Source organism: Cataglyphis hispanica, chromosome 24 (genome assembly GCF_021464435.1).
Source record: "Cataglyphis hispanica isolate Lineage 1 chromosome 24, ULB_Chis1_1.0, whole genome shotgun sequence".
Taxonomy (NCBI): Eukaryota; Metazoa; Arthropoda; class Insecta; order Hymenoptera; family Formicidae; genus Cataglyphis; species Cataglyphis hispanica.
In genome coordinates, this window is record NC_065977.1 from 2907501 (window position 1) to 2924409 (window position 16909).

Below are 16909 nucleotides of genomic sequence, written 5' to 3' on the forward strand. Positions count from 1 at the left end.
TTGGATATTCTATGGATGTTCATTATATATTTTAATTACATGAAACGGAATTTTATGAATATTCTCAATATCCTTGAAGGATATTTATAGGATATTTAGGATATTTGTGTACTGTTTGGGAATTTAGGTTATATAACATAATCCAAACCAAATTTTAGTTTTAAATAAAAAATAGGTTTGGATTAGGTTATATCTTCCGAAAGTGGAGCCTCTCCAGTGGGGGCTGGGGCGGAACCTCTGCGGACTGCGTCCACATATACTTTACATATATACTTTACAATGCGAAGCAAAGTTCCACATGGGTTTACAATTTTCTACGCAAAGCGAGGTTCAATTCAATAAGTCTAGTTTTTTGGTAGCGGAGTCTTTCGCAGGGAGGCTGAACCCACTGTATCCACGAATACATTTTCTCATTCACACAATTGTGGGATGAACCTCGCTTCATGTTGTGAAGTATATATTTGAACGCAGTGGATTTTGCTATCATGTAGAGGAAAGGAGGGGACCACTATCGAAAAACTAGACACGTAGGTTTGGATTGAACCTCGCTTTGTATGGAAAATTGTAAATCTATGTGGAATTTTGCTTTGCGTAAAATATATGTATGGATGCAGCGGGTTCTGGACTCCCCCCTTATGGGGGTCTCTACTTCTAGAAGATGTAACCTAAATCTATTTCTGATTTAAAACTAAAATTTGGTATGGATTATATTATATAACTCAAATTGCTTCGGGGTGAAATTTTTTCGGAGTGGGGGTGCAGAGAAAGGGGTCCCGCATATACAAACTTTAATATCAAATTTCAATTTGTCATATTTTTTAAACGAATGCTTTCCCTTGTTTTTTTTTTGCGGCAAATTACTCAGAAGAATCTCCCCTATAACATATTTAAGTGATATAAAAATCGGTGAAGTGTAAATTTTTATGCATATTTAATTTCTTTTTGTAAATATCCTAAGAAAGTTAATAATTTTAAAAATAGAGAACAATTGAATATATTATTAGAGCAATTATTTAAATATCAATAGAAAATGTTGATTAAACTTTTTAATATAAAGTTATAAATAATAGAGCTGTTATTTTACATTTAAATATGCCGCCACCGTTGACCCTACTGAGCATTAGTTCCAAGAAGTGACGGATAGATAATGACATCGTTACTTATAAAATAATTAATTTATTAATTTTTAATAAAACATGCAATAAATCATTAAAGTATGATGGAGCAATGAAAAACAATTAAGGAGCAATCGTTTTATATAGGATATAATTGCAGAAAATTTTTATTAAAAATATTATTAAAAATATGTTTTTATAAAAATAATTTATTAAAAATTATAGATTTTACGTTTTTTGTAAATATTAAAAGAATATTAATTTTAAAAGGGAAGCAATTGTTGATTCTGACGGAGTAATTTGACAACAATCGTTTAAACTATTGTTTATTAAAAAATTTGATTTTCCAGTGTCAATATAAGATTTCTATGAGCTTTTTACTCGTCACTGTTCGGCAGATTGGCACAGAGAGCAGAAGCCTAAGTATCGTCATCTTCACGAAGCCGAGTCAGAGGGGAACCGGTGAGACAAATATCGTCATTCTGTAAAGCCGCTGATTTCGAGTCTAAGTTCGAAAGGATCGTATCGTATCATTGTCATTGCCGTAAATAATATTTGTACATTTCTGATCGATATCGCATTTTATAGAGTTAACGACCAACAGCGAAACGATTCCGTGCTATCAATTTTGCGTAAGTTTCTCTCTCCCAATAAGTTTTGCCGTTATCATTATATATTTCCTGTAACGGTCTATTGTGTATTTCGTTATTATTTCACGTTATTATTCACGCGTGCCACGAACTTATAAATCGCAAGAGTTTTGTAGTACAAATAGTTGTATTGTGAGACTCTCGCGACCGATTGCGTATTGATTGTTTACATCTTTGTTGTATAGATTATTTGCGTTTCTGTGAATTTCTATGAGAAATGATTTAGGTTATCAGCTTCATATATTTCTTTGAGTGAGTAGAATTTGAACAATCTGTGCCGAATATTAATTGTTGTGTGATACTATGATATCGTAATTGTTTATTTATTATCTGATCTTTGTATTATGCGCAGTATTTGTAATTCGTCACTAGATTATTTTTTATCGGATAAGATAAACGGACAGTTATTTCGCAAAGATTATTTGTCATAACGAATGATTGCTGTACGAGCATCTTTTCCCAAATAGCACACAGAATTTTTATGGACGTCCATTGGACATTTGAGTTCAGACATTGGGATCGGGCGCACGTTGGTGAGCCGTCATAACATCTGAGCGCACACGCATACTACAGGCGCGTAACTAAAACTTTCAGCAAAAATGTTTTAAAAATTGTATGGTTGTACGTAAAAAAAAAAATAAATAATTATTATAAAAAATACATTGCAAATAATTGCATATTTTTTTTTAAAAACCATTATTTTCTGTACAATATTTGATTCATCTCATTATTGTGTACATAAAAGTATTATGGTACAATTATTGAAACCTAAATAATTTACTAGATATTTTATATTTTATATATATTATATATTATAAAATGTCAGGTTAAGATATAAAATAACTAAAAAAATACTTAATGAGAAAATACTTTATTATAGTGTTTTGAAAAGTTTTCGAAATAAGTTATAAGAATATGCAATAAAAAATAGTAGGTTCCATTTAAAAAATTGAAAGTGACCTTCACGTGAGCTTCAAGCAGCTTCAAGGTCAAATTAATGATACCATCTTATGATCCCCTCAAAACTATACAACTTTTGTCTGAAACATTTTTGCTGAAAATACTTCGTTGAAGAATTATCGAGGTGCGTTTTTTAAAATGGGACATCCTGTATGTGTGTGTGCGTGCGTACGTGTGTGTGTGTATGTAATAAAGAAAGTGTCTTTATTTAATATATGGATCCTCTTTGGGTGAATAGATCCCAAAACATCTCTTTCTCAGTGGTTACGGGCACAAGATATAACATTTTTAAAAAATTATGATTTATTAAATGTTATATTTTTTTTAGCAAAAATGATGAGATAAAAGAAATAAATTTTATAGCATAAATTTTTATTCTCAGTTGACGCATTTTTTAATATCATTAATTTTTATAGGATATTCAATAATATTTTGTACAATAGTTTTTTTAAATATAACTTTTTACTAATATTTTGTACAATAATCTTTTTAAATATAACAATATTTATTAATTAATATTATACATATTTGGCGCTAAACACATATTACCATATCTTTTGATAAATAAATTTATAATATAATGGATGCATCCAATACACAATCATTGAGCGCTCAGTGAGCAGCTATTCATAATTGGATGCGTTCAAAAGACGTAACTGTTGCACAACTGTTGAATCAAATATGATTGGTTCTTCTAGAACTAACAAATTAACATTGAGTGTTAAGACGATGCTCAACAAATGTATCTTCTGAACGTACTCATTGCTTTACATTTTAGATTGTAAAAATATACACCAATCACAGCAACTGTTTATTGAGCAGTCGTTACCGAATGTCCAATAAATATTCAATAATTAACTTATGTTTGTAATAAGCATTTGAATTTTGCATGTTCGCTTTTATTTGATTTTTTTTAATTATAGTTATTTTATTTTTTTAAAATTTTTATTCAATTATTTATAACTTGAATAGATTATGGATTAGTGCTCAAGCATTTCATTTAATATTAATTCGGAATAAGTCAAAGAGTCTGTAACAAAATAACATTTTGAGATTTTGTCGTACTTTGTAAACATTGACTGCGTTCCGTAATTTACTGTTACTACTGAAAATCTATAGTATATGTGACGTAAACTGTAGATTTTCAATATTAACAATGAATTACGCAACGCAGCTATTATTTAATAATCATGTACATGAAATTAGTTATGATAAACTGACTAACGAGAAATAATAGAAGTTAGTACAAGTTAGTATTGATTTTATCAATGTAACCCAAAACATTTTCTATTATCCGAATACGATAATATTTTATTCTAAACTAATATGATAAAGAGATGGTCTTCCATATCAGATATTACGAAGATCGTTTCGGAAGATGCGAAATGCTCACCATTACATGGTTTTATACTTAATAAGGTAAATTGATAATTTAAATGCTTATATATACTTTTTACATATATATTTTATATGAATATATTATACGTTTAAAAAATTATATTAATTATTATAAAATATGATACATACACATTTTTTACATGTTATTATATTTTTTTATATTAATATATATTTTATTCTCTCAATGACTTTCAAGTTACTTGTTATGGAGATACAAGATGCTTTGGAAATGGCGTCAACAAAAGCTAAAATGCGCCATTATGAGAGGTTTGATATCCATTTGACTGAGTGCAAATTATCAAGATCGCAGAATTTTTATTTTAATAAAATGAGAAACGCCGCCGAAAAAGTGCCCATTACCGGTTTGCTTCCGGTAAAGTTACATTTTAAAATTTATTATTATCGATTTTCGATATTTATGGCAGTTTTATAGACAAATTTTTGAAAGACTATTAAATATTAAAAATTATATTATATAAATATTATAAATTTTACATATAAAAACTCACGTCCCTAATATAAAACGTCATTTTTTCTTAAAAAAAATATAATAGAAGTTCTTTACTTATTAACAATCTTAATTTTAATGTAGTACTAATGTATGTAAATAATACTAATGTAAACCTGCGTATGTAAAACCATTAAAGAAAAAAGAATATAAATATTATATAAATATAAATATTATATAAATATTATATTATATAAATTCTAATTAAACTATTATATTCTTTTTTCTTTAATGGTTTTACATACGCAGGTTTTACATTAGTTTACATACATTAGTACTACATTAAAATTAAGATTGTTAATAAGTAAAGAACTTCTATTATATTTTTCTTAAGAAAAAATGACGTTTTATATTAGGGACGTGAGTTTTTATATGTAAAATTATTTAAAGTGAAAAAAATATTATATATGATATTTTTTAATTCTTTTTTATAGGAAGTATTATGTGAGATATTTTTTTTAATCTTTAATTCTTTGCAGAACATCAAAAGATAGAGAATATAAGTATATATATTTTAACAATAATTTATTTTAATAATCACACAAAATACAAATATATCATTTTTATTGAATTAAAAATAATGATAATATTGAATAATAAAAAAAACAGTTTTTGAAAAAATTTTTTAAATAATTAAAATTTAAATTTCTTTAAAAAAAAATAAAAGCTCTTTATTGATTATCTACATTATTCTACAGAAGAAAATATGCATGATATAATAAATGTGTATCTTTTTGTTTTAAAAAATTATTTATTACTAATATCTCGTTTTATAAACTTTTTCCAAAAAATATTTCTTTTATTTTGTTATATATAGAATTATTTAAACTATAAAAATAAAACCTCGTGATATTTAATCATCTTTAATTTTTTCTCCTTAGAAAATATTATAATATTATAATATTATATTCCTTTATATTTTTAATAAATAATTATTCTTATAAAAAAACTATATGATATGATTACTTGTTAAAATTTAAAACTTTTAAAAACGGAATCTTGGCAAGTAGTATTAAATTCATTTAATACATGATAGGAATGGGAAAAAAACATTCGTGAATTGACAAGTCGATTGCAAATATATGGTAAATACAAAGATATCTATGAAGAACAAATGCAAGAGGCAAAGGAACGATACTATAAAACGATTCGCAACATGGAGATATGTCGAATAATAGTCATTGAATGCGAAGAGACTTGCAATCAGAATTTATTCCCCATTTTGCCATACAAATACCCCGGTCGCACTGAATTTGCCGCTAAGTTTCGTAAGAATCGCTGTCTATTCGCCAAACAATATTATTTGTCGCATCGACTTGTCAGAAGCATTGTTGAAAAGGCGCATCTTGTTCTGCCGAAAATATTTTGCGATCTGGAACTTTATCGCAATCTCGATTTTCTCGATATTAACAAGTAATATCAATTACACTTTTTCTCGATATTATAAGTAATAACAATTATACTTTTTCTCGATATTACAAGTAATATCAATTTTTTTATACTATATATTTTTATACTATTATATATAACTATTATATATATACAGAGTGTCTGATAATAATCGCCCCACTCGTAATGTGCAGATAAAGCTAATTAAAGCCGCTCTGTAACAGTTGAATGCTCACGCACACTACCAAGCGCGTGGCTCACCTACGTGCATCCGGCTAAAGATCAGCGATGATTGACCAGATTTTACTCAATAACAATTATTTTATTAAGCGTTATACAAAAAAATGATAAAGGACATTGCTCTTTGGTTTAATCCGCTCTATCTGCACTTTACGGGTGGGGCAATTATTATCAGACATCCAGTAAAATATATATATATATATATATATATATATATATATATATATATATATATATATATATATATATATATATATATATATATATAAGTATATTGTATTAATAAAACAAAATACAAAACTTATTATTATAGGGAACATATGTGTGTACATAAACAGAGAGTATGTGTATATATATATACAGAGAGCCATACAGTACATATACAGTAACCACATTATAAATCTGTATGGAATAATAAATATGTCCACTTCCTTTTAACTTTTAAACTAATAAGGGAAATAGATAATATTATATATATATATATATATATATATATATATATATATATATATATATATGTCTTAAAGGCTTATTTTTCTTTTTTACAACATTATTTATTTTATATGACATTATTTATAAATATATATCTAAAAATTATAAAAATTATCTTAATATTAATCTTAATAATAATCTTAAGGGCTCTATACTTAATTTTTGATGTTATAAAAGTGATTGATAATTTTTTATTTTGCTAAATGATAAAATGACAGTCTAATAGTTACTAATTTTGATACAAAACAAGCAATTTATCTCTTATAAATGTTACAATGTTTGGTATTCTAATTTAAATGATTTAAAATCGTTTTTTATAATGTATAATAATATATTTAAATCTTGTTTTTAAATTTTTTCAACAAAGTATCTAAATATACAGAAGCTTTTTTATAGTTATTTCATTATAATTTTATAAATAACTTTTCTATTTCAATTTCCGATAGCGTAAAATTTTGTTACAAGATGAAAAGCATATGCAAAAACAATTTTTTTAAAATATTCAATATTAATTTTGCCTGCATCTTCAACTGCAATTCAATAAATTTCTGTAATAAATAATTTTTCAATTATCATTTATATTATATTTTAAATTACCTTTCAGATTATTTTTGATATTGCAGTTTACGCTATTTGATAAAATTGGATTATTTATCATTAATTTTGCTCTTTTTGAAGAATCTTTTTGTGTGAATATTTCATAATGTATATTTAAAATGATTTCATAAAGAATATGTGTTGTTAAAATAAAACATAAAAAACAACAAGCAATTAAGAGCTTGGCGCAAAGATGAAGGATGCGATAGATTTCTTGATAAACAATAATAGTTTATTATAGACCGATTCAATTTTGGACTGCAGTATACAATTGTTAAGGATAAAAGCGAGAAAACATAAAAAATAAATTTTACAGAAAACGGATATAAAAAATACATGAAAATTTAATTGAACAAAAAAAGAATTAAATAAATATCTTAGTCATATATGAGAAAGTACAAATTCTGCATTAATATATAATGCAGAAGTTCCGCCAACGGCAAACACAGAGAATAAGGTTTCAAACAGTGGCAAGCATTGAAAGCGAGGTGTACATTAGTTTCGTGCACATCCATAATTGAGCTATGAAATCAACAGTTCAAATTAATTTGTTAATTTATCGTTTATTAGCATATCACAAAAATTTCAAAGCTTATTACATGGGAGGTAATTTTTATCTACTTATTACTTATAAGGAAAAACCATTATTGAATTAATAAAAAGTATGGAATACACACAAGATTAACAAGCTTCATGTATTCGATTAGCTGTCAGAAATAAAAGTCTCTCATCATTAATAAATTTTTTAACATCAACGTCACGTATATAAGCCGTATAAATATAATTATAAACGTATATATATATATATATATATATATATATATATATATATATATATATATAATTATAAACAGTTCATTAATTTTTGAATGTTGATAAAAAATTTTATACATGAAAATCCTGATTTTACAAGAGAAATGTGACTAAAGCGATGGATAGAGCAGTCTACATTTCAAAAATGTCGGAATAGCTTAATGAAAAGTATCTATAATGTAGTTAAAAAGTTCCTACAAAAAAAATGATCAATCAATTACACGATTTGCTCATGCGTTGGAAAAACAAGAATTATATTCCGATACAAAAATACAAATCACTTAACTATATAAACGGTGTACTTTCTTGAAATAATGGACTGTTAAAAATTCACAAACTACTAATGAGTAAAACGCATTTTATTTTGCAAATCACACACAAAATATTTCCCTATTTGTAATAACATATTGTGATTTTTCTAATTGCGTCACTGCTTTAACAGTATTTTGTCATATAGTATTTTGTAAAAACGAATCGGAAGAAAAATCGTACAAATCTTATTAAAAACTCAGATTACATTTGTTTTCTAACATTTTTAATAAAAAATGTTTAATTACTTGTTCAATATTATTTTAGCATCATATTTTAAACAATTTGACTTATTCCTTGGTCGATTGCGACACAATATCATTTAGCGATCATATTTGAATGAGTTCTGATGCGATTAATGACTACATGTAGTTGTATTAATCACTGCTTGTATTCATAAAAACTGAATATTGTATTAATCAGAATGCAAAATAAAAACATTTATTTGACATCTTATAATGAATAAATAACTTAGTCCTATACGTTTTTCTTTATCAATTTGATTTTTTTAGCCATTAATAATACGTACTTTTTTATTGAGCATTATGTAATATATTGTACGTTATGTTTTTATTGTGTTATTATATTATGTTGTTACAATCAATCTCTCCGCACCATCTACGCCATTCATAATTTAACTAAAAAAAAGTTTATATTTTTGAATATTGATTTAATTTTACCTGCTCCCATTTTCACCTTCCTGTTTTCAGTGTTGTTACATTAACAGTATTAGTTGATATTGTTGTTACAAATCTTTGTTCAATATAAAAAAAATTTTCTCTTAGTAATTTATACAAACTTGTTATTATGTCCTGTTATTATACATATAAGTATTCATATTTTATCACTACTTAACCCTCGCCTAAACATCTATCGAACAATATTTGGATCTTTCTTGATCCAAAGAAAACTGTTTGATATTTATAATTACTTATTTTATTAGCTATAGGCGATACATGTGACACAAAAACATGTATTTTCTAATATTATTCAATTATTGATTTATTTATTTCGGAAAGAAAAGACGTATTTCTTTATTAAAATATTATTAAAAACTTTAAAACAAAGATAGTAAAACGTAATTATTTTTCTATCTCTTTCCCCTCTGTTTCTTTTCTATTGTTGTATAGTAGACGTATTGCTCTGCAAAAATGTTAACTTTCAAATGATTAAATAATCAAGAAAATTGATAAAAAAAGTTATTACTGCATAAACTGAGATTAACTATAAGTATCAAGCTAGAATATGCTGATTTATGAGTGTAAAAAATGACATTTTTTGTACGGGACATTGAGATCTTAACAAGTATACATTAAAGGTTGACGAAAAAGTGCTGATGTGTGGAAACAAAAGTAACTGGTTGTTGTTATTAACGATTATATACGCTGATATTAACGATTTAGGTCGATAATTATCGATATGAATGATAAATATAATGAATATCGATGCTCGGTATGTAAGAAAGCAATAAAAAGCCAGTGATGCAATACTTGTGTTAAATTTTTTTATTATTCAAGATGTATAAGCAAGCATAAAATTTATGATAGAAATCATGAATTGATGGTATATTATGGCTCATTTGAGAAATTTATAATCAAAAAAAAATATAAAGAAGCAGATATGAAAAAGGTATCAACATCGATTGGAAGTAACTGAGATTAGGCTAGGATTAGCAAAATACGCAAGATAAACATTAAATAGAAAGAGAATATCAGGCACGAGTGGATCATTGATTATTGGTGTAAAAATAAATTGTATTATAATTTTTACAAACTACAGTAAAGCAGAGCAATAAAAGAATTGAAAGACAAAATACCATATAAAAAGGAAGTTAAGATGACGATTAAAGAAATAGATCAGGAAGATCGGGAAATGCTAAGAGCTAGAAGATTTGAGCAAAATGATGCGAAAAAGAGCATGTAGTCCATCAAAAGAAACGTAAAAAAGCTATAGTGATACTATAGTGAAGCAGCTAAAAAAAAGAAAAAATAAATATTGTTACGTCCACGCGTCGACTTTGAGTTTTATCGAATCGCGCACGTCACAACCCACACACTCGCTCCGCGTCGTAAATAATAACACTTATTATTAAATAACAGAAAGAACTTTAATATACGAACAGAACACAGAATACACAAAACAGAACAGATAAACTCGATACAAAAAAAGAACGGGATCAATCGCGGAAACGTCCGCACCGAATCCAATCCGCCGCGAGACTAGGATGGCGACTTAAAACATCCAAATGTCAGCCGTCGTTATAAACATCTCGCTTCGTGATGCGTCAAGGAATCATCTCCCGAAGACGGAACAGCACACCAGCACAGGCGACACGCAGGGACGGACAAACAGAAGGCGGACGTAACACTGTCCCCCCTCTTCAATAAGATTGTCGTCTCGACAATCTATGAAATAGGCTCAAGAGTTGACCATTCTTCTCTTCTTCCAAACGTAGATTCCAGGATACCTCAATGGCTCCTTGCTCTACTCTATGCTACTGCAACAGGTTACCGAACACCATCACCGGTTCCAATTATATATCTTTCAGGAACGTGAAGAAAACCGCCGGACCTTCTTCTTTTTCTGTGTCCTCTGCTTCTCGTTTTGCTTGTGATAGGTTCATCATGTCGCTCCATGGAAATCTTCGGACAAGGGGGGGGGTATCCACTGTGGACCTAACATCATCAAAGAGGACTCCCCAAGCCACTGCCTCGGCATTCGCCCTAAGACCGGTCGGGAAAACCACGGCTCAAAAACCGCGGGTGAGGCAGTCTTTAACACTAAATGTACTCTTCAGTATTCTTCACACCATAGTCTCCTCCAGCATACGACGTCTCACATCACATTCTCGCCATTGAGTCCCTTTAAAAGTAAAAAAAATTAAACGAAACAACAAGTAATAGGAATCAAATCCAAATTAGGTCTCGGATGTAATCAAAAATATCTAAATATGTCTCTCATGATGAGAGGCTAGTCTATTTAAATGAACTATCGTATTCCCATGCTTTCTGGATTTCCAAATTACTTTCCTGCATTACTTTTACTGCTATTGCTATCTGTATGGCCATTTTCAAAGAAGTGACTCCCTTCAATTGTAAAGTTCTTCTTATAAAATTATTTGATATAGCGGTAACAAATTGTGCTCAAGCGATTTTATCACGCACTTGATAAGAACATTCCGGATACGCTAATTTGGATAACCGTTCAATTTTGGAGCCCAAAGTTGCTTCATCCTCCCGAGTTTTGTTTTCTGTTCGTAAACTGCGAGTAATATGACTGAGAGCAACATCCCTCTCCGAAACGCAACTCTAATTTAGATTTTAACTCTTCATAATCTAAATTTTCAATTTTATCAACGCATTCCAAAATCGCTCGCGCTTTCCCTCTCAAACAGGAAATTAACGCTATAGTCTTTGTTGCATTACTCCATTGGTTAGCCCGCGCAATTAACTCGAATTGTGAAAAGAATTCTCTCAGTGGAACACTACCATCGAAAATATCTGGCTTTAATTTACAACCTAACTCATTAATAGACTCCCGCGTCTCCTGCTCTCCGATTCCCACACGCGGCTCTGCCTTCTGAAAGTTGCCCGCCCTAGAGCTACTTCTATTATTCAAATGACTTAGCTGTATATCGGCGTCTAGCTGGCGCATCCTTTCTTCCATCCCGCGAAGCATCTCGTTTCGCTATTGGATCTGTGTCTCAAATTCGGCTCGCTCCTACAGAGCTTTTCCCGTACCTTACGAATCTCTCGCAGCGCAGATTGAAGCGTTAATGCTTCCAACGTCGGTCCTGCTGCAGTGGATTCCGGAGAAATTCGCAGCGGAGTCTCAGTTCGCAATCTTTTCCGTGTCAAAACTCCAGATGTAAGATCTCGTTGCTCTGATGCCATAGCTCGTTTGTGCGTTTCAAATTCACTGTTATGTTGTCTAACTTAATCCCGAAAGCCCTCAAAATGTTACGTCCGCGCGTCGATTTCGAGTTTTATTGAATCGCGCACGTCACAACCCGCATACTCGCTCCGCGTCGTAAATAACAACACATATTATTAAATAACAGAAGGAACTTTAATATAAGAGCAGAACACAGAATACACAGAACAGATAAACCCGATACAAAAAAAGAACGAGATCAATCGCGGAAACGTCCGCACCGAATCGAATCCGCCGCGAGACTAGGATGGCGACTTACAATATCCAAATGTCAGCCGTCGTTATAAACATCTCCCTTAGCGACGCGTCAAGGAATCATCTCCCAAAGACGGAACAGCACACCAGCACGAAACGCAGGGACGGACAGAAGGCGGATGTAACAATATTATAATTATTAAATCTAAAATGTAATAGGAGCATGAAACTACTAAAAAATGATAAAAGAAAGAATAGATACAAGAACATAGTTATGAAAATAATGAAGCTAAGAAAAAAAAGCAAGCGAACAGTGATCTTGGGTTGCGAGATTGGAGAAGAAATGTAAAAGGTAAAAAAATATGCGCGGAAATCTAAAATAAAAATTGTCAATATTGAAAAAATAAAATAAATTAAATGATGATATATAATTAATAAATACAATCAAGAAAAAGAATAAAATTGCGGTAAATGAAAGATTTGATATGTGAATAGTAAAGAGAAATGATAATAATCAATCCGAGAAAAAAAGAATGGAAAAAAATATGTACAATAATTGGAACTCCTCGAATTGCATGAATTAATGTTAAATAAAAGAAAACTAACCGTAGGATGAAAAAAATGCATTTTATTTAATCATGTTAGTGTTAAAAATATTAAAAATTCTGGAATTATTATATCATGTTTGCCAAAAATTGTATACAAAATGAAATATGTTATAAATATGCAAGAAATTATAAAGCAAATAGATACACGGCAACTAAAAAAAGATGTAAATTGTATGTTTGAAATTCAAACATACAATCTAATAATAAGTGATGAGCATGACGCATTTAATGCATTAAATTTGTATGTTGTTGTTTGATTTGTATTTGATCTGTGTTTGACGGAACATCCAAGAGAGCGATGCAGAAGGAAAAGAGGAGAATTGGTTGGCAACTAAATAGCAGATGGATACTAAATAGCAGCTACAGAAAGAAGAACTAATATTATACAAAGTGTCCCACTAAAAATGGCCACCCCCTTTTATCTTTTAAACTAAAAGATAAACACTATAACAAATATATATCAAATTAAATGGTTTAAATTGAACTTTATTGTGAGCATAATGGTTGCTTCTTTTGACTCGTGTATTAGAAATTGACAGATGTCATGTTGTCATTTGATCACAATACTCAATTTGAAGTTGATCATACCACAGAGCCGAAAATGAAAAGGTAGACATCGCCCGCGATATTTCAAGTCAATAAAACTTGTATAATATATAAAATATTTACATTATATCATATATCATTGTATTCATTTCAAACAGCACTACAACTTTTTTCCTATTAAAAAATTCACATTATTATAAAAAAATTATACATACCTCTTCGTTTGCTAACACAGATAACTTTTAAAAGCAACCACTATGTGGTCCACTATCCACAATAGAATTCAGTTTGAACCATTTAATTCGATATATATTTATTATGGTCTATCTCTTTTAGTTTAAAAGATGAAAGAGGGTGACCTCTTTTGGTGGGACATCCTGTATATAAATGCGCAAAAGTCTGATAGTGCATTAGAATGAGATATAGCATCAGAGTATGAAGAAAATGAATTTTGCAATTATAGCATTATCGGAGATTAGATTGACTGCTGAATTTGAAGATAATGAAATGAATGTGCCAGGTTATAGTATGATTAGATGTGATGTGGAAAATAAAAATACAGAAGGTGCGATTTTATATACAAGAGATGATTTTAAACATGAAATGGTATAAGCAAACAAAATATTATTAACGCATCAAACTTGATATTAATAATATGTTAATATGTTAATAAATGATAGAGATTAAAGATAAATGGTATGAAAGTGATATGACATTCACCGAGAATATCACACGGTCATATCCCATTTGGACACTTAACGATTGGACACCGCTCGATTGGACACGCATTATTGGATATGTTTTATTGGATACTGCTCGATTGGACACCACTCAATTGGACATCGTACGATTGGACACTGCTTGATTGGATACGCACATTGCACGATTGAACACGGCATGATTGGACACCGCACGATTGGACATCGAGCTTATTAAGTTATAAGAAAAAGTTACTCAGGATCATGTACTTAACAACATATGTCAAGATCAAGGTCATTAGCCGATAACCGTGTCCGGTTAATGTAAATAATTATCAAAATTATTTATCAATATTTAATACACAATGATTTAACTGTTTTATTTTTAATATTAGTTTCTACGTATAATTTCTATACATATATATAGTTTCTATATATATATATATATATATATATATATATATCCATATATGAGCTCTCTCTCTCTCTCTCTCTCTCCCTTCCCCTCTCTATCTCTCCTCTTCTTAAATCTTATCTTCTATCTAATTCTCAATCAGACCATTTTTCCCTTATCATTCTCTCCCCCACGCCTTAATCTCTCTAATTCCCTCAACCACCCCTCTCCCTCACCCTTTTCCCCCTACACCTCTCCCAACATCTCCTGCCAGCCCTTCTCCACTTCCCGTTCATACATCTTTCGACGCATGTTCATCGCTTCCTTCCGATTTATTCCATCCTGACCTGTACCAGATCCTTTGCCATCTACTTTCCCCCCATCACTCTTTAGGTACTCTGGTATCCCACTCCTCTTGATTTTTTCGTAGCACCTGTTGTATCTTGACCCTTCTATCCTTTCCCAACGTTCCTTCTTATCCATCTCTATGTCCTTTTTCACAAAATAGTCGAAGCATAGTCTAGCACTCCTTCCGATCTTTTCGCCTCTACCTCCACCATGCTCATACCTCTGTCTTCAAAGAACCCACAACTTTCTTCTTCCCACTTCGATAAATCCTTCTTCTTCTTACTCCTCTCCCTCAACTCCTCTCTCTCTCTCTCTCTCTCTCTCTCTCTCTTATATATATATATATATATATATATATATATATATATATGTATAGCGTCGCTTGATATTATTTACTATATATATATAGTAAATAATATCAAGCGACGCTAAGTACATAAGAAAAATACTTTCTAGCTTGTGGAACAGTTTATGTACAGGAGCGTGGCGCTACCAAGTAGCTTATCCGGAATTTTAAGTCTTGTAAACTTTCGATTAAAATATTTAAGAATTAAAGCCGTTAATCAAAAATCTAACGGCTCTTTTATGATAAAATGTGGGTAGAAGCTATCGATTACGACAAGTTTGAATAAGATTGGTACAGTAAATCTCAAGAAATGATGATCGTATATGAGAATTGTGACATTTTTCGTTTTCCATCAGATTCAGATCTCACGTACGTACGCTCGCACGCACACATGCAAAGCGATTTTGTCCCTCAAGTCGCGTTTGCAGCATTCACGTACGATTATTGGCTTGATATGCATATACGCCAAATTAATCATAAGCTTTACCAGATATATCCGAAACGTAAAGGATGAAGATTAAAGCGACATACAAATACTTGGTGAGCCCGATGTGAAATACAAATTTGCAAGATTATTATTATCAATATATTATATTAATATATCAATATATGTATTATTATATCATTATCAATACATTAATATGACATATAATTCGATGGGCACGTCAAGTATTTGTATGTCACTTTAATCTTCTCGGATAAACTTATCTGGTAAAGCTTATGATTAATTTTACAAGTCGATAAATTTGGCACAGGGCATTTTTAAATTTAAAATTAGTAATTGATATAATGATCAATGTTGCAGTAAAAATTAAATAGTTTTTATGATTTATTTATTTGTAATAAAATCCGCAACATAATAGTGCTACTTTATATTATACAAAATATTTATTTGAAAGGAAAGAGAATAATAATGTAATTTCTTGGTAGAAATAAAATGCATTTTAATTTTTTCGTGAAAATCTATAATATTTCTATAAATGCCAGATTGATTTTATGATAAATACTATTTTAAATTACAACTCTTTACAAACTGTTTCTATGTACTTGGCTAGTTAACTATTGATTTCATATTTTGATTTTTGATTTTTTAAGAGAAAATTATTTTTCAAAGGAAAATTTTTTTAAAAGTTATTTTTTTAGGGAAAAATATTAAGATTTTTGTTAGTATTTTTTTGCGTAATTAGGATTTTTTATGTACTTGGCATGCTTTTTTTACCTTTGTAAGGGATTACCTTTTTTAGAGGGATTATTTGTTATCACAAATATTATATATATATAGAGTAAATATTGTTATTATAAATATTATTATATATAGTTTCTATTATCTATAATCTTATCTCCTTTTGTGCATTTTTCTTACAATAGTA